This window comes from Vitis riparia, chromosome 4, assembly GCF_004353265.1.
Source record: "Vitis riparia cultivar Riparia Gloire de Montpellier isolate 1030 chromosome 4, EGFV_Vit.rip_1.0, whole genome shotgun sequence".
NCBI classification, from domain to species: Eukaryota; Viridiplantae; Streptophyta; class Magnoliopsida; order Vitales; family Vitaceae; genus Vitis; species Vitis riparia.
The window spans coordinates 3,718,943-3,743,779 of NC_048434.1; the positions used below are offsets into that span (position 1 = coordinate 3,718,943).

At 34.4% G+C, this 24,837-nt stretch overlaps 1 pseudogene; it reads left to right on the forward strand.

Annotated features, from left to right (window-relative positions):
• The first annotated feature begins 20,707 nt into the window (after nucleotides 1-20,707).
• Nucleotides 20,708-23,774, forward strand: LOC117912077 (annotated as a pseudogene).
• The last annotated feature ends 1,063 nt before the right edge of the window (nucleotides 23,775-24,837 follow it).

The window sequence follows — 24,837 nt, forward strand, 5'->3', positions numbered from 1 at the left end:
CAGAGAAGAAAAACGAGAAGGGAAGAGAAGAAAAACGGGAAGGGAAATGGAAAGGGGGGAATGGGTTTTCATATCTCATCCTACGTGTTCAAAAGTGCCGTAGATTTGGAATTATTTTCCAAACTATGGTATTTTAAATATTTTTTTTTTAATAACAGTATATTTATCAAGAATCCGATGCTCAGGTGGATTTTTTAACAAACCACGAGAGCAAATTGCTCCTAACAAAAAAGATGCACCAAAATGTATATAAAAGAATATTAAAGATTATTTTATTAAATAAATTAATTTTAATTATTTTATTTTTATATTTGATTTAATTTATTATCAAAAATATAAAAATATAAATTTATTAATAGGTCTTTATATATATATATATATATATATAATGTATATATTTATTAAATATAAAAATAAAAATATTAAAAAAATTATACATATATTATTATTTATTTGATATAATTGAATACATTTAAATTAAAATGGATCATAATTTTAATATTAAATATATTTTAAAATTAGACATGTTATCATAATATCATTATAAATTAATATATAATGTAACTTAATAATAAATGTATAATTATAAAATTTATATTTTTTATTGACATAGAAAATATTATTATCAAATATGATAAATTATATATGTTAAATATTTTTATCCTTGCTTTCTACACATCAAACCCTAACCTATGCCCTCACATTTGGCTTTCTTTTGCATTCCTCCTTCAACTAAAGTTTGTAAAGAGAGAAGAGATGTGCGGTCATTGCTAACTATTTTGACGTGACAAAAAATCTTAAAAAGAGTGCAAAGATGCTTTCTCAAAGGTGTGCTTATATATATAAAAATAAAGAGTATTAAATATAGAAGAGGTTGATAGAAATAGAGTGCAAAGACGCTTTCTCAAAGTAGTTTTTTTTTTTTTTTTTTGAAAAAAAAAAGGAACGAACGAGGTTGGGAGAAAAAGAGTGCAAATATGCTTTCTCCAAGTGTTGGCTTGATATATATATATATATTCTTTTTAAATAATATCAATCATTAAAAAAAATAGGAAAACTCTTATATAAAAGGTAGAATTTTATTATTTATTTATTTTTTTAAATTTCTTATCAAAACTTCTATTTTCACTTATCAAATGCATCACATGAGTGTTTATTATTTTGATATATCTAGAAATGAAAAATCTATTCCATCACATAAGAGATTTTGTACATATCTAACATGATATGTGTGATAAGAACAAACAAAAACTACATTGATTTTGAATAAGAACAAACAAAAATTACTTAATTGACTTTTTCTTTTGAGTAGAAAATATAAGAATCTAAATATAGAGCCAACAACATGAAGCGGACAGTAAAGTCTTGAATAGAAATTGATGTTACAAAGGGATTAAGGGTTTTTGAGAGAGGACATGGGGTTGGGAAAACTAGCTACTTGATCCACATGGTAGTCTGAGGGAGTTTGAGGTAAACAATAGGTTTAACTTGACCCTTAATTAATATGTGTACTTGTATAAAATGTTCTTTATTTTGTATGGTAGCTTGGATCGATTTATATGGTCAGCAGTAGGGCGGGTTATCATCTATAGAACCAATAATATTTCTAATCATCAATCAATTAGAAACTAAAAGTGATTATGGAGCATAATCAAATAAAGATATAGAAATTAAGATTTTAACTAAACTAGTCAAATGAAAAGAAAATCTCTAGAAAAATTCTCAAATTAGTTTGAGGAACCACACAAACATGTTAGATTTTAATCTCAATTTTGTGGGTTAAAGTTAATCCAAGACTAAATCTAATCAAATGATAGATTTAGATTTGGAAATACTCGAATTTGGCATTTTAGGTTCAAATCTCAAAGTCAATTTATTAGATTATTCCAATTTTTTGTAGTTTCTCGATTCATCAATTATGCACCGATTCATCTTCTAAGATTCATTTTAATCTTATATGCAACAAATCAAATGAGGTCTCCATTATTGATTAATAGGTGATTAAATATTATTAGAACTAAATAAGCAATGTCTTTCCCTTAATTATCTACATAGAGAGTTCAATCCAAAAAAAATTACAAGTTAAAATAAGTGTTTTTTGAAAAGAAATATATCATTGTTCTATGCAGCCTCTGGTAAAATCTTTTTCACCAATTGTTTCTCCAGGTAAAACTAATCAAACACTCATGTTGAAGGAATATTTTTTTCTTGCATATCATATTTGGTTGGCAATAAATAAGAGAAAGCAATAGAAAATAAGAATTTAAGAGATAAGTTAAAATAATTTTTTTTTTCTCACATATCACATATAGCACTAGAAAAATTATTTTCTTTGTCTTTTTGTTGTGATGAAATCCTTGACAAACATCGTCGTATCATACCCCAACACTACAAGCACGTCATGATTTTTTGTTTTGTTTTGTTTGCAAGATTTTTCCACTCTCCTAGTGTTAGTGGAACTTAATTATTTAGACACACATGTCTTATATAGTAACTCTTAATATCTTAATATACAAAGGAAATAATTAAGATACATGACAATGTTTGTCATGGGTTCCACCACAGCAAAAAGACGAAGGTATTTAATTCTTCCACTACTATATAAGATATGTATGTCTAACTAATTACATCCCACCATACTAGATGAGTGAAAAAATCTTGCAAACAAAACAAAAGAAGTAAATTAACATGCCATGCTTGTAGCTAACAATGATGTCAAACTAATCTTATTTATGTGGTTCACACTTATCTTGAGACTTAACCATTTGGAGGTACATAGTGAAGCTTGACAAATTGCACACAACATACCTAACTTGACCTTTGATTTATCCAAAAGTTTATGGTAGGCCTAATCATCTTCGACCTTCACATGCCCATCACGTGGTCATTTTTCAACCATCATTTGATCACTCTTTTTTTTTTTTTTCATACGATAATACCTTTTGGTAAGTTTGTGGCTTATCTCTTCTTAGTGATCATCACATACTCAATAGGGAGTATCTTCTAGAATCTATCTAGCTATCGGATCTTCTTAACTACGATTCTCATCAACTTGCTCATCTTCATCTATGAGCTCATCATCCATTAGAGGGACATCATTATAATCATCCTATACAACTCTCTTATCATCAATACACAGTATTGATGGATGAACCATACTTGGGTCAACTAGTTAATCATCAATAGATTTTGGTTTTTCTAACTAGTCAAAATTTGCAATGATTTGATCATCAAGAAATTCAAAATCTCTATTTTTGGTGATTTTCTAGTGGACCAAGTCTTAGAATCTATACCCAAATTCTTCATGATTATACTAAACAAAAATACACTGCTTTGACTTCCAACAAATACCTTGCAACCAAAAAAAAAAAAAAAGTTTCAAATAATCATAAGAAACATCTTTTCCTATCCAAAATCTTTCAAGCACATCACCATTCAAAGGAATTGAGTGAGAAAGATTTATTAAGAGATACCACCTATTGTACTTACCATTGTTACCTGAATCCTCCATTTAATTAGCTAAAAAATCCATAAATATCTAAACTCTCCAATACCATTTATTGGGAAAACTAGTTATTTCAAAATAATTCAAATACAAAAACAAATCTAAGCAAAACAAATAAATGATTTTTCCCTTTCCATGTAATCAAATATGTAATTCTAGCCATATCAAGTGAATAAAATGGTCAAGATAAATTAACACAATTCACAAAAGTCAAGATACAAATTTTACAAGGAAAACCCTTCAATGTGAAGGGAAAAATCATGAGTTGTGATCAACTCAAAACTTTTACAAATAAAAAATTGATGAGTTGCATCAAGTTCTTGTCTAGAAACAAAACGAAAGAGAATCACTCATCAATTACTCATCCAAAGGTAGATTTCAACAAATATCTTCAACCTCAAAGTTTGGATTTTACCAAAATAAAATCAATAAAAGAGAAGAAACAATTATCTACATCAATAAAATTAACTATAGTTTAAATCGCCACTAACAATATGTTAAAATCTCAAAAAGATAAAAGCAAGATTTATCATGTTATATATTTCTAGGGATTGTAACAAATCTCAAATTCTATGTTTGGTTTATTTATATTTATTCTCATTCCTATTAAAAAAATTTGAATAAAGTAGGATAGGATAGATATAAGAAATTCCCATACACTTCCTACTCCAACCGTTTAATATATATATTTTTAAATTTCTAATTTTTTTTAAATTTAAGTTTTCTATGTATTGAATTATTCTAAAATTTTAAAATTATTATATTAATTAATTATAGTTTTTTCATACTTATTATTAATAATTATTACAAAAATAAACTTGAACATAAATAACTAAATATTTATTTTTGTTCAAATATTTTATATCATAGAATTTTGAAAATAGACCAAATATATAAATTCCAATAATATATCATAAAACAATTGCCCACCATAGTGGTTTTCTAACCTTTTGGTGGATGACAAGACTTTGGTTTGAGCCTTGTTTATTTTCATTATTTGTCCAAATCCTAAAATCCTACATGGGAAGATATATGCAGTTTGCAATTGAGCTTTGGATCGTGGGAAATTTAAGTCCACCCTATTTTGGTCAAATGATAGTTGATCGGTTCAACAAAAAAAGGATGATTCATCTGGTTCAACAGTCTGATCGTTAGTTCACCCGGTTTGACAATGGTTCAAATCAAAGACGGTCTAATCACCTCAATTGGGTTGAAAAGGCCATCAATTGATTGGACGAATTGGTCTGGTCCTGATTTTAAAATGTTGGGTATGCCATAATGCCAAGCTTGTAACAAGTATGAAAAGGCCATCATATTGCCATCAATTGCTATCATCATTTTGATAATTCTTTCCAACCTTCTATAAATAATCAACTTGTGGCGATGATTGCTTTTCTTTCTATTGTTGGTAATGACAACTGGCTTATGGACAGTGCTGCTACTCACCATCTCACTCCTAATCTGAATAGTGTCATAACACCTTTCCTATCGTGACAAATGGTACTAGTCTAACAGTATATCATGTTGGTTCTTCTTTTCTTTCTGGTTCACGACCTTTTATTTTAAAAAATGTTTTACATGTTCCTTACATTGCTACTATATCTTCTTAATGTTCATAAGTTGTGCGTTGATATGCTAATTTTTTTGTTGTAAATGATCAAGTTACGAAGAAAACTCTTATCCAAGGCAAAATTGACAATGGTCTGTACAAGCTATGTGTGATCCCTTGAGGGTCTTTGGTTCGGATGGGAAGTGTGGGTGGGGGGCCATGGCATAAATTTTTAAATAAAAGTCGAACTAGCCAAAGGGAATTTTGGAGAGCTTGAATATGAGCATTTCATGTCATGGGGTTGGACTGTCATAACTGGTTGTTGTGATATGCATGTCAAGATGGGTCTTCAATTGTGTGGAGATGCCTTCCATGTTTGAGAACAAATCTGTTATATTTGAGGAAGGAGATATTGCATGCTGAGACGACATCTCAATTGGCAAATCAATATCAATGTTCTCAATTGGTATAGGATGTGCTTCAGCAAGAATGTGATCTTGTGGATTATTTTCCAACTGTGATGAAAGGCTTCCCATGTCTTAGAAATGAATCTATTGCATTTGAAGACTGAGATATTGTGGGATATTGAGCTGGAAAGATGGACAAATCAAGAATTTGTAACCAATTTTATTTCATAAATTGAGAATGACATATTCCCACCGTATGTTGAAATTAGTTTTAAATAGCATATAAATATAATTTATTGTATTTAAATTTATTTATTTTTGTATATTTCTTTTTATAGTTTTTTCTTCTTTATTTTTTTATTTGTATTTTGTCTAATTTTTTAAATCAATTTATTTTTTTATTTTTAATTAATTAATTAATTAATTATTCTTGAAAATAAGTGATGGTGCCTTTCATGTTATCCATTATTGTGATCCCAAGTTCTCGTGTCCTCAACCAATATATTTTTAATCAAAATATTTGTAAAAATGTTAGTAATGAATTACTTAAAAAATTAAGTGTTATAATAATTATTTAAAAACTATAACTATGTTTCGTTCTTAGAATATATTAAATAAAAAATACTGAAAAATGATTTTTTTCATATTTGATTTTATTATGAAAAATATGAAAAAATAAAATATTATTAAAATTAGTTTTTAAAACTATTTAATTTTTATATGAAAGACTTATAAAATAAATTTGAAAAACGTGTATAAAAATAATTTATTAACTTTATTTATACATTTTTTTTTTATCTTCTTTCATTTTTTTTTCTTTTTTTATTTACTTTTCCCCTTTATTTGAAATAGTGTATAAAAAATGAAGTATTCAATTTTTTTTTTAAATATTTTAAGTTTTAAAATTTTAAAATCAATTTTAAATATTTTAAATATATAATGTATACTTTTTGTATAAAAAGTTTTAATTTTTATACAAAATTTGATTATTTTTTATTTTGAAAACAAAAATAGGAAATAGATCCCAGGACACTTATTATGTTAATTTTTAAATAAAAATATAAACATGGAATTATCGTCTATAGATTTTGTTAATTTATTTTTTTTTTTCAAAGTAAATAGACTAGAAATGATTCATTGAACCCTACTATTGATGCCCACCATTCCATCAATGCCAGAGTGGCCATGAAATAAATTCTTGGTGCCGCCAAACACAAACAATCGTGACACTTAATTTAATTTGTTAGGTTTTTGTCAATTTTCATGATCACTTTTGCTAGTTTTTATTTTGTCTTCTTTTTTTAATTAAATTAAACTGTGAATAATAATTAAAATATTCACACACATATGCATTAAAATAAGGTACATAACAAAAAAAAATGCAACTTGATTATATAGCAAGTGTACAAGGCACACCAAGGCTAAAGAAGAAAGAAAATAGAATTTGTGACATACTAACCTATCATGTACTCAGATTATCAGCAAAATCCAATAAATAAATATTGGACTTTGTTTGGAAGTTGTTCGTAAAAATGGTTTTTTGTTTTTTAGAATAGAAAAAAGTTTTCTAACTCATAAAACATGTTTGATACACTTCTAACAAAATAACTTTTCAAAATAGAGCAAATTTTAGGTGTTCTCAATTTCTTTTTATAAAGTTTTCTAAGCAATAACTAAAAATATGGAGAATACTTTAAAAACTTTTGCATTGTACATAACTGCATAGTACATGCATAGAGAACAAGCCAAGAAAACTATTTTTCATATTTGAATTTCCAAACAAAATTTTGTTCCTAAAAGTAATTGAGAACTATTTTTCTTAAAAATTGTTTTGAGAATCATTTTCAAAAACAATCCTAAACAAGCCCTTGGCATCTCCCATCAAACACACTGACCACAAAAGTACATATTTAAGAAAGATATTTCACAACCACATCCAAATGCTCCAACTTTTTGAAGATTATTCCTCTTTTCCCTATGGTCCGAAACAAATAGAAATGAATTATTCTCTAAACAAGTTAGTATCTTTTATCCCCCAAAATTTGTCATACCAACCAAAAACACATAATTTTTTTTTCGATAAGTAAACACATATATTAGCAAAAGGCGAAGCGCCACATAGGATACAGGGAGTATACTAGGCGACGAAGCCTCACAACAAAAAAATCAAAAAACAACAAAACCCACCAGCCCTTAACTGGAGGTTATCCACTCCAGGAAACTTATAAAGGAACGAGGCTCCACACCATTATACAATTTTGCCCACCCCCACATATTACAAACAAAAGAATTCTTTACTTTCTGTATAGCTACCTCCCCCCTGAATGCTAATCTATTCCTTTCCTTCCACACCGTCCAGAAAATAAATAACGGTATGGCTCTCTAAATTTTCTTCCTCTTATTTCCCACAAAAGAACCTTTCCAGCTGATCACCGCCTCCTTTACAGTTTTTGGAAAGACCCACTAGGCTCCAAACAGATTAAGAACCATCCCCCACAACACACTACCCACTAAACAATGGATAAGAAGATGATTAACGTTTTCCTCGTCACTACCACATAGGTAACACCTATTAGGAAATTGTCATCCTCTCTTTTGAAGCCTATTAAGAGTAAGAACCCTCCCCCAAGTAGCTTCCCACGCAAAAAACGCTAGCTTGGAAGGAACGTTCTCCACCCAAATGCCTTTTTTGGGAAATAAAGGGGAACTATGGCTGATCATCAGCCCATACGCTTCCTTGACGTCAAACTTCCCATTTTTTCCTCCCTTCCATAAGGCCAAGTCCTCCTCCAAGGTAATTCTTTGACTCCTTAGGATTTGAAGCAATTCTTCAACCAAGGTCAACTCCCAATCATTGAAGCCTCTAATAAACCTTAGGTTCCAACTTCCTTGGCCAGAATTCTGGTCCCATAAATCCCCCACAGTGTCACTCTTTTGGGCAGCCACATTGAAGAGTTGAGGGAACCTCCGGGCCAGCTCCACATCCCCACACCAAGGGTCCTTCCAAAACCTGATTTTTGTGCTTTTTCCTACCTTAAAAATCATATTATCCCAACACCAATTAGCTTCTTTCAGAATCTCCTTCCAAACCCCAACACCAAACGCCCCATTTGCTTTTTTAGTTCTCCACCCAAATTCCTCTTGCCCATATTTTGCCATAAGAACACGTTTCTACAACTCCTCCTTGGCACGAGCAAATCTCCACACCCATTTTCCAAGTAGGGCTTTGTTCAAATAGACTAATTTCCTCAAACCAAACCCCCCCTTCTCCTTGCCCACACACACTCTCTCCCAATTGACTATGTGAGCTTTTCTTTCCGTACTTCCCCTCCCCACAAGAAATCTCTTTGCAATTTTTCTAGTCTTCTTGCCACTACCTTAGGCATACGGAAGAGGTGCAATTGATATAATGGCATGCTAGCCAGCGTACTCTTTATGAGGGTGATTCTACCACCCTTGGAGATGTATTGCCGCTTCCAAAGGGCTAATTTCCACCTCATCCTTTCTTCCACCCCATCCCACACATAACCAGCTTTATTGGGCGCGCCCAGAGGCAGCCCCAGGTAAGTTGAAGGCAGCTGACCTACCTTGCAGCCCAACTCCACAACCATCTCAAGGATCTCCTCCACCTCCCCTATTGGAATAATTTCGTTTTTAGCCAAATTGATCCTCAGCCCTGAAGCGGCTTCAAACCAACATAAAATCCAGCTCAAGAATGTCATATCATCTTTCCTAGCCTCACAGAAAACTATGGCATCATCCACAAAGAGAAGGTGAGAGATAATAACAGCCTACCTCCTACCCCTCTGGATCCTACATCCAGAGATGCAGCCCCCTTCCACTGCCCTCCGAATAAGGGCACTCAGCACTTCCATTCCCATGATAAACAAATATGGGGATAGAAGGTCGCCTTGCCGAAGCCCCTTAGAGCTAGAGAAGAACCCAACTGGCTCCCCATTTACTAACACTGAGAATTTAGCAGTCGAGATGCAGCTCCATATCCACTCCCTCCACTTAGTCCCAAAACCCTTTTTTTCCATAACCCTCATCAAGAACTGCCAATTGACACTGTCGTACGCCTTTTCAATATCTAGTTTGCATATCAGGCCTTTCTTTCCTTCTTTTTTCCATGAGTCAATCACCTCATTTACGATTAGAGACGCATCCAAAATCTGCCTACCCATGACAAAAGCGTTCTGGTCTGAAGAGACCACTCTACCAATCACATTTTTAATCCTATTGGCCAGCACCTTAGCCAAAAGTTTATATAACCCGCCTAAGAGACTAATCGGCCTGAAGTCCCCCAGCTCCTCCGCTCCTCCTTTTTTGGGGATCAGAACCAAGAACGTGGTATTGAGGCTCTTGAGAAAAGCATTATGCTCATGGAATTCCTTGAACATCTCCAAAACCTCCTCCTTCACAAACTCCCAGCAGAATTGCCAAAAGGCCCTCGTAAAGCCATCCAAACCTAGAGTCTTGTCCCCATTCATGTCCATTAAGGCCGAATGGACCTCCTCTTCCATGAATGGCAGCTCCAAGATGTCCGCCTCTTGTTGGCAAATATGATTCAGATTTAACCCCCCCCCCCCCCCCCCCCCCCCCCCCCCCCTCCCCTATATCTGTCTTCCACTCCGAGTCTTCCGTTAATAACCGATGAAAGGCGTCTACTATTCCGGTCCTAACTTCATGCTCCTCTGACATCCAAACCCCACTGATTTTTATTCTTTCCATTGTATGTCTTTTTCGGTGCGCATTTGCCATTCGATGGAAATACCCCGTATTTTTATCCCCTTCTCTTAGCCACAGCTCCCTTGAGAGCTGCCGCCAGTGTGTCTCCTCCAGCTTAACCCACTTAGCATAACCTTCTTTCGCTTCTTTTTTTTCTGGAAAATTCCTCCTCAGACAGGCTCCTCTCACTTTCCACTTGATCCCAATAGTCCACTTGCTGTAAGACAGCCAATTTATTACTCTCCAAGTTCCCAAACACCTCCCTGTTCCAAACTTTTAAGTTTTGTTTAATCCCCTTCAGTTTGTAGTCAGCTTATAGCTAACCCTACCACTGACCGACATCCCCTACCACCAACTCCTCAAAAGGTCTTTAAACCCTTCCACTTTCAGCCACATGTTCTCGAACCTGAACGGAGAAGGGCCTCTTCTTTTGCCACCCCCTTCGATTATGATTGGAAAATGATCTGATATAGGCCGAGATAATCTCTTCTGAGTCACATTGCTGAACTGATCAAGCCAGTTGGGGGAAACCAAAAATCTATCCAGCCTGGCCCAGGCTTGATTATGAAGCCCCCCACTCCACGTGAAAGAGCCCCCTTGGAGGGGAAGATCAATTAGCTCAAGGTCATCCATAACCTGAGCAAACCTCCTCATAGCTGAGGTCACCCTCCCTTGCTTGCTTCTTTCTCCTTGAGCGAGAGTAACATTAAAATCTTCCCCTACACACCATGGGTCACCCCAAAGACCTCTGATTGCTCCAAATTCACTCCAAAGACACTCCCTATCCTCTTTGGTGAAAGGGCCATAAACACCCGTGAACACCCAGACTACCCCATTTTTCACAGTTCTAAATTTACAAGAAATTAAGAATTGGCCCTCCTCCCACTCCAGCATTTCCAATGACCTTTTGTTCCAACAAATCAGCACACCCCCAGCTGCTCCAACAGCTTCAAGAGTTCTCCAGTCTAAGAATCTCCCCACCCCTAAGCTTTTCACCACCCCATCAGTCATTAGCTGAATTTTTGTCTCTTGGATACAAAACAAGTCCACCTTCTGTTTTCTAACCACTGACTTAATAATCCTTCTTTTATTAACGTCATTTGCACCCCTCACATTCCAACTCATCAGTTTAAGATTCATTAACCCAACAATAATTGGCCCCCTCTACTTTTTAAATGATTGTTCTTCTTGTCATTCCCCTTATATTTGACTGAACATTCCAACCTTTTGAGCTCCCTCTCAAATTTTGATTTCTCCAGTAACCCTTTGCTATGTATCATTTCCCGTCTTTTTCTAATTTTGGACAAAAAGTCCAGTATTTCCCTCTCCAGACCTTCTATTGAAAATCCCAACAACTTGCTAAACTTAGCCAAGCTACTTTCCTCCCAATTAGTCTCCTTCTCGCTCCTTAGAACCTAGGACCCGGTCAGAATTGGAGTTCATTCCGAGTTTTGAACCTCTAAAGCATCACAATTGATCTCAATCAGGTCCCAGTAGCTCTCTCTATTCACTGTAACCCCCCCTGTGGCTGTGAGCTCCATCTTGTTTTCTTTCTGGCAGCTCTCCCTTAATTCCCCAGGGTGGTCGCAAAACTCCCTCTCCGGAGTCCGACCAAAAAGAGAAGAAGAAAAGAGAGAGGATTCCCTAACCCTTAGATTTGAAGAGGACCCATACCTAAAGGCTTCATCCACGATCGCTCTTTCTGCCATTGAGCACGGGAGAGTCGGCATCTGCTTCCCACTAACCTCCTTCTCACGACACTTGATGAATTCCGTTTCCAGCTTTAGGCCCAGATCCTTTTCAGTGCCTGTGCCCATGATTTTAGTCTACGATTGGCCCAAACAGCCCCCAACCATGATAGTAGCCCCATGGGACAGGAACTCCAGCCCTTCGGAGGCCCGTCCCTCAGTCGGCCCACACTCCATCCCAACTACAGCCAATTCAACCCCTTTAGAAAGAGGCGGGCCTTGCGTAGTTGGCCCATAGTCCCGCTTCAGGCCCATGGGGCCAAGACCCGATCCAGACGAACTCGACCCTTCGCCCGCGGATCCAAAACTCTGCCGGGTCACCCGCCTGAGATGGGTCCAGTTTTCAAACTCGCCCCCACCCTCCCCTCCCACCTGCTTTCTCGTCACTTCATCTGACCGACGTTGTTCCTTGGGTTCAGCGCCCAACTTTTCTCTCACACGCCATCCTGCGCGTGAATCACCACCACCCCTAACCTCCCCTCTCTGCCTCCCAAATTCGTCTCAGCCATCCCCCTGTTTTTTCCTTATTGTCGGCGGAATCTCCCACCACAAAGATACGACATATACCTCACCCTCCACCCCAATCTCCATCAAACTCGGCAAAGCCCCTCCATTCAGCTTTACCTGGATCCTTGCCCATTCCAAGTCCTCTTTCCTTTCCGTTTGAGGATCGATGCCTAGGAACCCGCCGCACTCTTCCCCCACTCTCCTCAGGATCGACGGCACCCACAGCGAGATTGGAAGACCCAGGATCCTCACCCAAGCTTCTTTCTTATTTTCACTCTCTACAGAGCATCCAAACCTCGCGCTCCACATCTCCAAACCCAGTTGGGTCCCTCCCATTGATCTCACCCCCAAAGCTAGGACCCTCTTGGCTTCTTCCACCGTCTCAAATTCCAACAGGGCACAACCCTTTCCCAATCTAGCCAGGCCTAATTTACCTTTCAATCCCCACGCTCTTGCCACTGACCACCTCAAACTCGCTAGGTCCTCTTCTCGTGCTGATTTAGGGTTCCATTTACCTATCAGGCATTGCTTCAATCTGCTCACATTGTTCCTTATTTCCTCCTCCTTTGTCTCTACTATGACTCTTGTAGTATCCTTGAGCATAGAGCCCCTGGCCACTTCCACATACGACCTACCTGAATCCCTTCCTCCTTGATCAATTTCCTTTACCTCGAGCTGAAACCCTACCCTCCGTAGGGACTCCACCATAGAAATCCATCCTCCCTTTTCCCCTTTCCCTTTTGGTATACACATACCAAATCTCCTTTTCTCCAGATCTGTCACCCCTAGGCGGATGAAGCTCCCGGCCCTATTAGCCTCTCTCACCATGGAATAGATCCTCCCTTTTTCTTTCCAGCCCTTCTCCCATCTTCCATCTTTCTCATCCTTCATGCACTGAATCAGCCCTTCCATGAGCAACCCCACACTCGTCGGCCCCAGCCGGACCCAAGACACTAACCCTCCCTTGCTTTTCGAGATAATGACATGGCTCTTGCCATTTCTCTCCTCAGCTTCTACTTCGAACACCTTCGATTCCACCACGAATCTATTTCATTTCCTCTTCCCTCGATTTTCCGCCCGGCTTTCCCCTTCCTCGCCTTCGCTCGCATGATCACCCTCGTTCTCTCTCATTTTCGCCTTTCCGATAAAGGTTTTCTATATCATACCAAAAGCACATAATTGATTGCACAAAAAACAACTTAAAAAACACCAAACAAGGAGAACACTAAGAACCACAAGCTAAAGGCACACTAGCAATAGATTAAAATATGACCGATTGAACTATTATTTCCATATAAAGAAAACACCAATAAAATAAGGTCTAACTTTATCTCATCTATTGATCAACTAGAAGAATTTCCCCCATACCACCTCCCAAGCAAAAAAAATATTCAGCTTGAAAGGTCCCATAAGCACCAAAATAGACAATTCTTCTATTTTGTACCTTCCATAAGCACAACAAGGTCACATTCCATACTTTCCTCTTCCTTTTGCAAACAAACCCTTCTTGATAACTATCCAAGGAATCCTATAGACTTAAGAAATGCTCTAGAAATACCAAATGAGGAAAGCAATGAAGAGTCGAAGACCATAAACTATGAGCCATCTGGTAACGTATAATCAAGTGACCAATCAATTGCTTATCATGCTTACACAAAAAACACTAATTGGTTATTATCCTACCCTTCACCTAAGCTGGTCCAAGATGAGAATCTTATCCTCTTTGAGCATTCTTAAATATATTGATTTTATCTTTGACTCCCTGTTAAAGAGTCAAGGCCCTTGAAGCTAATCGTTCTTTCCCTTATGAGTCTTTTTCTTCTTAATAAAAGAGAGGAAAAGGCATTAGCTTCTAAGAGCATTGTGTATTTCCATCGTAATTGAGCAACATATAAGAATACCTTTGGAAAATGAGATCAATATCACAAGATAATAAGACTAGCTCTAGAAACCAGTAAACGCTTGAATGCATAGAGAAGAAATGAGTTTGAAGCAACATAGAACTTCAATTTTGTAAGATTATGATCTATTGACCTGGAATTAAAGGAGCCTAATGCTGCCTCAAAGGCACAGAAAACAATTTACCTGGTCAAGAGCAGACAATTGCATGAACCTTTCATAGAACAATTCCCAATCTGGCTCAACATCAACATTAATGGGTGTCACTAAGTAAACTAGATGCAAATCAGATGCAAGAACAAATCCTTCTCGTGCCCTTGAAAGATCATCCAGCACAACCTAGGAAAACAATGGCAAAAGCATAATTTAAATTTACTCAACATAGTTTACACCAACTGCATGGCTTAAGTTACATAAATATAAAGAAATAAAAATAGGCAAACTAATTGAGAATTGAAATTACTCAAAAAGGCACCAATAACAGAAAACTAGTTAGGAAGGTTGTAAAAGAGAAAGCACAGGCAAAGGGAAAAAATGAGAGCTGCAAAGATATTACAAGTGATTCTTCAGGACAGAGAGAACTGCCAAAAGCTGCCCGTCCAAGAGGAGTGGTGCTCTATAACTTAGTATCTTCATTCCATTCAAGAAATTTTCTGTGGCATAACCACCTAAGAGAATCCTGTGCTGATTTAACCACATCTTGAAATGGCTTGGTGGAATTAAGAAGAGTGCGCCTAACATATCGATTAATATCATTAGCAGTTTGAACAATTCCGCTAGCCACAACTTCCAAGATTGCATGAGTCATTCCATTCTTATCTTCAGAGAGACTAGAATACAATGGTGGACAACTCTCATTGAGAAGTCCACAAATTCTTTTGACCTCCTCAGGTTTGCAAATCAGTACCTGGTTTGGGTAAGAAAAAATGAAGAACTTAATGAGTAAATCTAAAGATTAAAAAAACCTGAAAGTGTGTTAACTGAAAGTCCGAAACACATAATAAAGCAGAAGTTACTCAATTGGTATAAAACAGCTCCCAGATAAACATTAGATCAACACATTAAGCAATGAAATAACCCAGTAACACGTTCAGAGACAAAAATATAAACATGCAAAAACAATAGAACATACATTTTCCCCTTTTGTATCTATTCCAGTTCGTCCAGCCCGTCCAGCCATCTGTTTGTACCTAGTTCCATCAATAAAATCACGACCAATCCTTGGTTGTCGGAAAATGACCCTCCTAGCAGGGAGGTTAACACCAGCAGCTAAGGTAGATGTAGCAGTTAAGACACGTAGGAGCCCTTTGCGATAGCATGTCTCGACAATCTCTCTTTCCTCACCTGTATTAAAAGAGCAGAACTGCTAGACACTCAGAAATTGGGAGGCTCATATAATTTAAAATCAAGAAGAACACTTGAAATTTCAAAATTAAAATTGCCTTTACAATGCAACAACCTCAAAAAGAATAGATACATGAATCAAAAGTTGAAAATTAAGAAGCATCCTTTGTACATTCACTGCAAGAAATTTTAATTACCACAACAGGAATACATGAAGTTAGACGTAACCAAAAGGACCAAACCGTGAGGCCAGCATGGTGATAGGCAACACCAGAAGGGAGAGTTTCTTCCAGTATAGGATCCAGTCCCGCAGGAGATCTCCGTAAGGCATCAATAGCTGAACTAATATCAACAAACTCACCAGTATCGTTTTTGGGAACCGAGGATGGGACCAAAGCTGAAGTTGTGGCTTCTTGCCATATCGATACGTCGGCTTGGAACCCGAAACATGTCACCTTTCAAGTTCTGAAAGTTAAACCAGGAAGTGTCCCTGTTTGCCATTTCCTTCCCCGTGAGGATCTCATCTGGATTCCTAAATAGATAGAAATATGGAAAAAAAAACTAAGCCTCAAGCTTAGTTGCATAATTCCATCTTGTATTTTCTAATATCCATATCTGATGTGCTTTGAATAAGCGCTGGTTCGAGGAATGTATACATGTTTATGGGTACCATTTGCAATATAATTCTGTTAGGTCATGATCATCTTCTTGGTTTTTATCATATCGCATACTTCATCATTGATTAGAACATGTAAAATCTTCTGAACTTGTGCCTTAAAAGCAAAAAGGACTCCATGAGTTGTTTGGCCACATCTTTTGTCCCTGTGAATTGATTCGAGATTTTTTTTTTCTTCTTTTCTTAATTTCAATCTGTAGCTTTAACCATATTTATAGGATTTCAATGGTAATGAATACAATCCAAATGAAATTAAAAGTTAAAACAAGTGTTTTAGAAAGAAACATATCACTGCTCCATGCAACCTCTGGTGATATCTTTTTCATTGATTCTTTTTCCAGATAAAAATGATTATCCACTCATGGTGCAGGAATATTTCTCCTCACAAATCATATTTGGTCAGCGAGAAATAAGAGAAAGTGATAAAAAGTAAGAATTTAAGAGACAAAAACTCCAAAATGAAAAATTAAATTCAAAAATGGCTAGACAAGTTGCTAAAGCTGCTACTATGATGAGCTTTAAGGTGGTTTCCAAGTCTCCATTAGTCTTAAGTCACCTCAACTGTAAAAGTGTCCGAAGAAGGTAGTTCAAGAAGAATCTCTTATAAAAGTTCAGGGAAAAGAGAAAGGTAACGAGAAGAAGAGGATAGAGAAGCTTGTTGAGAAGAAGACGTACGTGGAAATGAAAGATCAGGGTATTGAGTTCACACCAAGAAAGTTCATTGTAAATCACTTATGTTGTGAAGATATTTTAGCTTTCAAATTCTAGAGTGATACTCTTTTCAATGAGTTGATGAACAGAAAAAAGACGGAAGAAATAATTCTTGTGCTGCTATAGAAAATCTTACAAACAAAACAAAAGAAGAAAAGTAAAGATCACATGCTTGTAGCAGGATCTTTGACAAGGGTTCCATCATAGCAAAAAGACAAAGGAAACAATCCACTAAAACTTTATACATATATAAAACTTTATATTTATATATATGAAGTTAAAGCAGTGTAAGGATTAATTCTTATATGTGTGGGGCATGAGTCATTATGATTGATCTAAGCAAATAAATTATTTGGGAGATTAATATTTGAAAAATGGTCCATCTTATGTTAGATTCCCATTAGTTGTTTTTATTTGTATATAATTTTCTTTTGTTCTTAATTAACAAACACCTATTGCATTATTAAGTTTATGTTTATATAAAAAATTAAATAAAAATAAAACTTTATTAAATAACTAAACTTTAGTTATCTTATTTTTAATTCTATTAATTTATTAATTAAAATATAAAAATTATCATAATAATCTTCTGGTTTATTTATCTTTTTAAAATATTTTTGTATGATAATTATTAGAGAAGTATAAACTTAAAGACTGTACAAATGTAAAAACTACAAGTCAAGGATTACAAAGCATAAATCCATTATTGAAGGAAAATTATATAATTTTATTTGACAAATATTATCCCTAAGATTTATTTTCCAGTACTTATATTGATATTCACATTTGTATTACCACTAATGGGAAAGATAGAAGAATGAATCCAATTTCTAAATCCAATGGCTTTTTCGATGATCCCATTTCCCTATTTGTTTTTTTAAGAAATCGACTTTCATTGCCTTGAAGGAAAGAAAGACTTTATGATCGACTCAATGCTAATTGCTTCGAAATAGACATGTCAAAGTGAGATCGGTCAAATATAGGGAGTCGATTGTAGTTTTAAAATTTTGAAGAGTGGAGTGTCAAACAACGAGGTGGTTTTAGGTGTACAAGGAAAATGAAGAGGTTTAGAAGATGAATGAAATTTTTTGAAATAAACCCTTGCACCCAATTGCTTAAAAAAAAAAGAGGTTGATGAATTTTGTAAAAAATCGGGGAAAAACTAAGTGAACCTAAATTGAAATTCAACTTAATAAGATTTTCAAAAGTTCTAAAAATAGGGGTTCCTTGGACTTCTTTCTTTTCATGAAAAGAACCTCAATTAAGCTAATTAAATCCAATGCTTCAAACTTGTGAGTTGTACCTCTCTGTGAAATCTTTAAACCGTCCACTAATTTCCAATTAACTAGCTAGAGGAAAGAACTACCACTGATGGTTGAAGGGAAAATTTGAGCTATTCTTAACATACCAAACTAACACACTTACCTAAGGAAAGAAGACTTAAAAAGTACAAAAGCTTTGGATTGATGGTTGTTCCTTACCAAATTCAATTACATAATCTTATTATAAGAGACAAAAGAAAATTGTTATCAAATTTGACCAGCTGAGTTATTAGAATGTAGTGTTACAAGACATCACTCTCTTTCACATTCCTATGCAATTTGAAATTTTCCATTGTTTTCGCCGGGCTTAGACCATGTCACTGGGACGGATATGTTAAGAGTCACAATTGTGATCCATTTTTTTTGTTAAAAATAAATACAATTTAGTATTTTTGTAGAAATTTTAATTATTTACTTTCTGATCCATTATTTAAAATTTAAAATTAAATTGAAATTTTATATATAATCGAATTTTTACTTGTGGATGGTCCGTTCCAACCCATTACTTAATCACCCCAATAGTACTCATGTCACAATTATTCAAAGGAAACAGTGCCCAGAAGAATAGTGACAATTGTTACTATTATTATTTTGTTTCAGTGACAACAAAAAGGAGAATTTCATTGTTTAATTACCTCAACAATGCTCATGTCACAATTATTCAAAGAATATAGTCCTGATCAGAACAATACTGACAAGTATTATTATTATTTTATTTGAATGATAATAAAAATATGACGTGGTCGATGGTAAGGCCCATTATATTATTGCGGTTAATGTAAGCTTCACATGTGACTTGCAAAACCTACTTTACAGATATGGGTTAGTTAGTAAGACAAAATTAATTTGATTGATATCTTTTTCAATTTTATCCTCCTGAGTAGATCTTGTTACGAAATAGCAAAAATAGGTAATAAAAAATAAAATAGAATAAAAAAATATAGATTTATGTAAAAAACCTTAAACGGGAAAAAACCACGGGTAGAAGAAAATAAAATTCACTATATAAAAAATTTGATACAAGAAAAAAAATAAAAATAGAACGATTATACCAAAAGCATAAAAAACTATATACATCATCGTGTATATATATATATATTGATTGGATTCTTCTACTAGTACCATAGGTCTCATAAAAAATCTCTTAATTTTAACTTCACCATATATATTGCACCATAAGCTTTTTAGATTTGACTAAATAGAATTCGGGTTATTAAGCTCTAATAGATTCATTCGGAAAAATTTTAGGACAAGTAAAATAGAGGAAAATGATGAAAAGGTTTAAATTTGACAAATTTGATTAATTTTATACATACATTTAAATTTATTATTTTTTCTCTTTCTCTTGAAATTTATTTATTTTATTTCATTAGAAAAATAACCACAAATCATATAAATTTGGTTTCTTTTTTACATTTACTTTTCTAATATGTTTTATGATTTAAAGAGAGATTAAATAAAGGTGGCAAGTGGGGTATGATTTAAATTTACCTTTGTCTGATTGCCATTAGAAGAAATTGAATGCTAACAAAAACCTAGTCATAGAATATTAACTCATACGTCAGGTTGGTAGGAGCATGTACGTACGTCATAGGTGACACCCATTTATAAAAGAAATCAATAAATGGTTCCCATTTTTCACAAACTTATAATCTATCTATATATTAAGAAATCCCTTTCATAGGTATTTCAACCAGTGATAGAACATGCTTTCCAATCCCATCCATCTTGTTCCAATTTTATTTTTTTGTCTTTTATAAAAGATTTATCAAATCATCAAATTTTTAAACAAACACTAATTTAATTGCAGTTATGATCAATTTCCTTTCAACCTCCTCCATGATGGCCTCATTAGTCTAGATCTAGTAAGTTTGGCTCTTTCTTTGGAGAGAGAGCATGAGAGTATATACCCTGTCAAAAAATGCATATTGCTGTTTAAGAGCATGTGACAGAAATAACTTCAAAAAAAAAAACCAAGTGGGGAGTACAATTTGTGCATTATTTAAACAGAAATGTATAAAGAATACTATTTTCTCCGGGATCAAGATTCCAATCGATCACCCAATTCCAATGGAAAGCATCTACCAAATAGATAAAAGACCATGAACAACCTCTCACACAGAATATTGTCTTAAATTTCAATTAGATAATGACGATGCAACGACCTCTGACGCAAGAAAGCCTTACGTAGTTTAATGGAATAGCTTTGTCTGTGTCCATGCCACTAGCATTTTGATTAATGCTTGTGGGACATGAGTGAGAGAAGAAATCCACTACAAATAGGAAGCCATGCACTTCCTTCCTTCCCATTCTGAGTTCTAGGTAAGCTAGCTTTGTACGAGTTGGATTAGTTTCAGAGCTTTAATGGAGTTTCATCTCGTTCCCATTCTGACTTCTTTCTTGGTGAGCCTTCACTTCCACGTTTTCCGATCTATAGGACAGTGAACCGATATTTGTGATTACATTTTCCCTTTATTTGCAGTTGAGAGAACTCACGTATAGAAATTTTTTTTGTGACAAACTTAATGGAAATCCATTGAGATATATATTAGTTTCAAAGTTTCAGTTTTTTTTTTTTTTTTTCATTTGTAGGTGGCTTTTCTTGATAACTTCTTTGTATTTCTTGACTGACATATATGGCATGAACTTGTGGCAGCTGGTGGTGGTGGTGGTGAGCCATGCTTATTCTCTACCTTCCGATGTTGATGGGAGGTCGGCTTTGCCTACCACTCCCTTCCGAAAAGCTATGCGGAATCTCTTAATGCAGCCTGGTTGGTTTCAAAAACTCTGCAACTTCCTTTTTTGTTGGCTCACAATAAACCTGTTTGAGAACTGTTACTAGTTTGATCGTTAACCAAATCATGCACACACACATGAGCATCAAATAATAATAATAATAATAAAATAAAATGGATAAATTCTTTTATATGATGTGGTGATCATTGTGATCGCTACGGCAATGGAGTGCACTAATACTCAAGAATCTACTTATTAAAATGAATGAAAAATGTTATAATGATGAAACTCTCGAAAAACACTTTTCAATTGCAACCACGCTTTTAATAAATAAACCCTAATATATAAAAGGGTTAAATATATAATATGAGTAAATTCGTCATTAATCGTATATTAAAATGAATGAAAAGGGTTACAACAATGAAATTCTGGAAAAACATTTTTCAATTGCAACCACACTTTAAAAAAAATAAAACTCTAATATATAAAGGGTTAAATATATAATAAGAAAAAATTCTTCATTTATCATATAAAAAAAATTCTCCAAATACCCTGATAAAAGAGCAACAATAACTTAAAATTGTTTTTATTCAAGTATATAGTTGTAGTAAAATTGTTTATGTTATTCTATAGTTTGTTGCTGTGTAAGAGGAATATTAATAACAACTAGTTTCAAACATAATACTAAAGATCATATTACCATTTTTTTTTTCATGTTGAAGATATAATATGATTATTAAACAAAATGGGGTGACTTTGATTTAAAGTATTTAATTTTAAGTTAATAATTTTAGAAATAAAATTTTGAATAAGTATAAACATGAAATAATCCAATAAAACTAAGACTTGATATATAAATTCTAAGAATAAAATATTATGCTCATTTAACATAAATGTGAAAATTTTAATTTGATATTTAAATTTATAAATAAAAATGGAATTAATAAAAATAAATTGAAATGATTTTAATGAATATAAAATAAACATTATTTAATTTAGTTTTAGTATATAAAAGATAAAAATTAATATATATATATATATATATATATATACACACCTTTATAACTATATAATAAGTAATGAATATGTAACACCTAATACCATGCTAAATTATAATATATCAATAATTATCCTCAAAGTTTGAAAATGATGGCAAAGAGTTTTAATGTTTGACCTACTTACAACCCGTTTTAGAGTGATTTTGGGAAGCACTCTTAACCTTTTTAATACTTGAAAGTTTTTATTATTCAAGTGTTAAAAAGTCTATAAATGTTTTCTAAAATCAGCATGAAACATACTATTAGAAATGATAACAAATTAATAGGTTTAAGTTGTTATTACTCCTGTTTGGGTTAACCTACCTAATAACATTTATCAAACAAGTCATTTTAATTGAGTCTATGGAAGCACGAAATACTCTTAGAAATAGCTGGCGCAATTGCTGGATATGATGCAGTCTATGGAAGCACGAAAAAACAAGGGGATGCTAGTCCAATTGCTGGATATGATGCAGTCTATGGAAGCACTCAAAAACAAGGGGATGCTAGTCCAATTGCTGGATATGATGCAGTCTATGGAACCTCTCAAAAAGCAGAAGGAAGTTCCATCAATGTTCACAAGGATGCTAGCTCAATTGCCGGATATGATGCAGTCTATGGAACCCCTCAAAAAGCAATAGAAAGTTCCACCAAAGCTCACAAGGATGCTAGCCAAATTGCTGGATATGATGCAGTCTATGGAAACTCTCAACAAAAAGCAGGAGGAAGTTCTATCAATGCTCACAAAGATTCTAGCCCAGTTGCGAGTTATAGTGCAGTTAATGCGTTTTTGGAAAAAGACCTGCATCCTGGGACAAAAATGGAGGTGCGCTTCACAAAAACCTCAAGTGCAGCTCATTTCTTGCCCCTTCAAGTGGCTGAATCCATACCTTTTTCATCAAACAAGCTACCAGAAATTTTGAAGGGATTCTCCGTGAAAGAAAACTCCGCAGAAGCCCAGATAATACAGAAAACAATAAAACAATGTGAGACACCTGCCATAGTAGGAGAAGTTAAGTACTGTGCGAGGTCCTTGGAGTCCCTAATTGATTTCAGCACTTCAAGGCTGGGAAAAAAACATTCGAGTTCTCTCCAATGAGGTGGAAGCGGATATCCAGGAGTATAAATTTGGAGAAGGAGTGAAGATGGTGGGAGAGAAATCAGTGGTGTGCCACCAGCTGAACTATCCATATGCTGTGTCTTTCTGCCATACACTTCACATGACAAAGATTTATATGGTTCCATTGGTGGGTGCTGATGGAACCAGAGTTGAAGCTGTAGCAGTTTGTCACGGGGACACTTCAACTTGGGACCCCAGGGCTTCGATCTTTCAAAGCCTCAAAGTTAAGCCAGGAACTTTGCCCATCTGCCATTTCCTTCCCAATGGTCATATTGTCTGGATTCCAAAGTAGGTAGAGATCCGCAGAAAGCCTCAAACCCAATTGCTGGCTTGCAGTTTCTGTAATATATTGTGTGCTTTGAATAACTGCTAGGGTTGAGGAATGTGTGTCCTAACTCCTATGTGTAATATTATTCAGTAACGAGTGACTCTCTCCTTGGTTATTTATTTTTTCAGGTTAATTTCATTCACCTTATTTCGATTAAGTACATCTAGCTCCCATAATTTTAAAATTTTATTAAACACTTTCCATATTCTTTTCATTTTTTATTCACTTATTACCTATTTTATTCAAAATAAAGAAAATATACGATGAAATTTCAAATTTGTGAGAACTAAATGTATTTAATCAAAATCTTAAAAATGGTGAATGAAATTAACTCTTATTTTCCTTTTAGTACTATCTATTGCAAACAATCACTGAACGGGCGCTTAGTACCTAGTGTATATAAACGCCCACCAAATGACATTATGAAACTATTATATCAAACCATGGCCTCTAATGCTATTCTCTGAAAAAGCCAAAAAAAAAAAATATATCTTAACCTGTGAGGCTTCTAGCATGTTAAAAAGCTTGTAATACTTTTGTCAAATAGTACTCTTATAATATATTTTTCCTGATGAGGACATTATTATAAATATTATTAAGATGTTACGACAAAGTGAAGGATGTATTCTGAGGTAACTTCTAACAGTTAACTATATGTTGCTTCTAGGTGATCACATTTCTAACCAATCATATTATCTTGTGCTGAGAGTTATGTAGCGACAGATAATTATAATGATCGAAATCGATGCAATCGAAGAAACTAAAAAACCAGTGTGAAGGAATGAGTCTTTTAAGTACAAATAAATGGAATCATGTATAAGCATATAAAAAATAATACTTAAATTAAAAATATATATATAATCTAATAAATTATTATCAAATATAAAAAAAGAATGATCTCGATTACCATTTTTCAACCGCCCTCCAACTTGGTAGCCAATGTGGCTACCCTCCTTTCAACCTCCGCCATGATGGCCTCATTAGTCTAGATCTTTCGGAGATGGTATGCATAGGTCCGATGGAATCAATTGTAGGGAGTATATATCTAATAAGTTTGGTTCTTTCTTTAGAGAGCGTGAGAGTATACCCTGTCGACAGTATTGTCGGTTTCCCACCCGAATGGGTTTGTAGAGGAGAAAAAAAAATGGTTGTTTTAGCATAAATGGCATATTACTGTATGTGACAGAAATAACTTTAAAAAAATACCAAGTGGGGAGTAA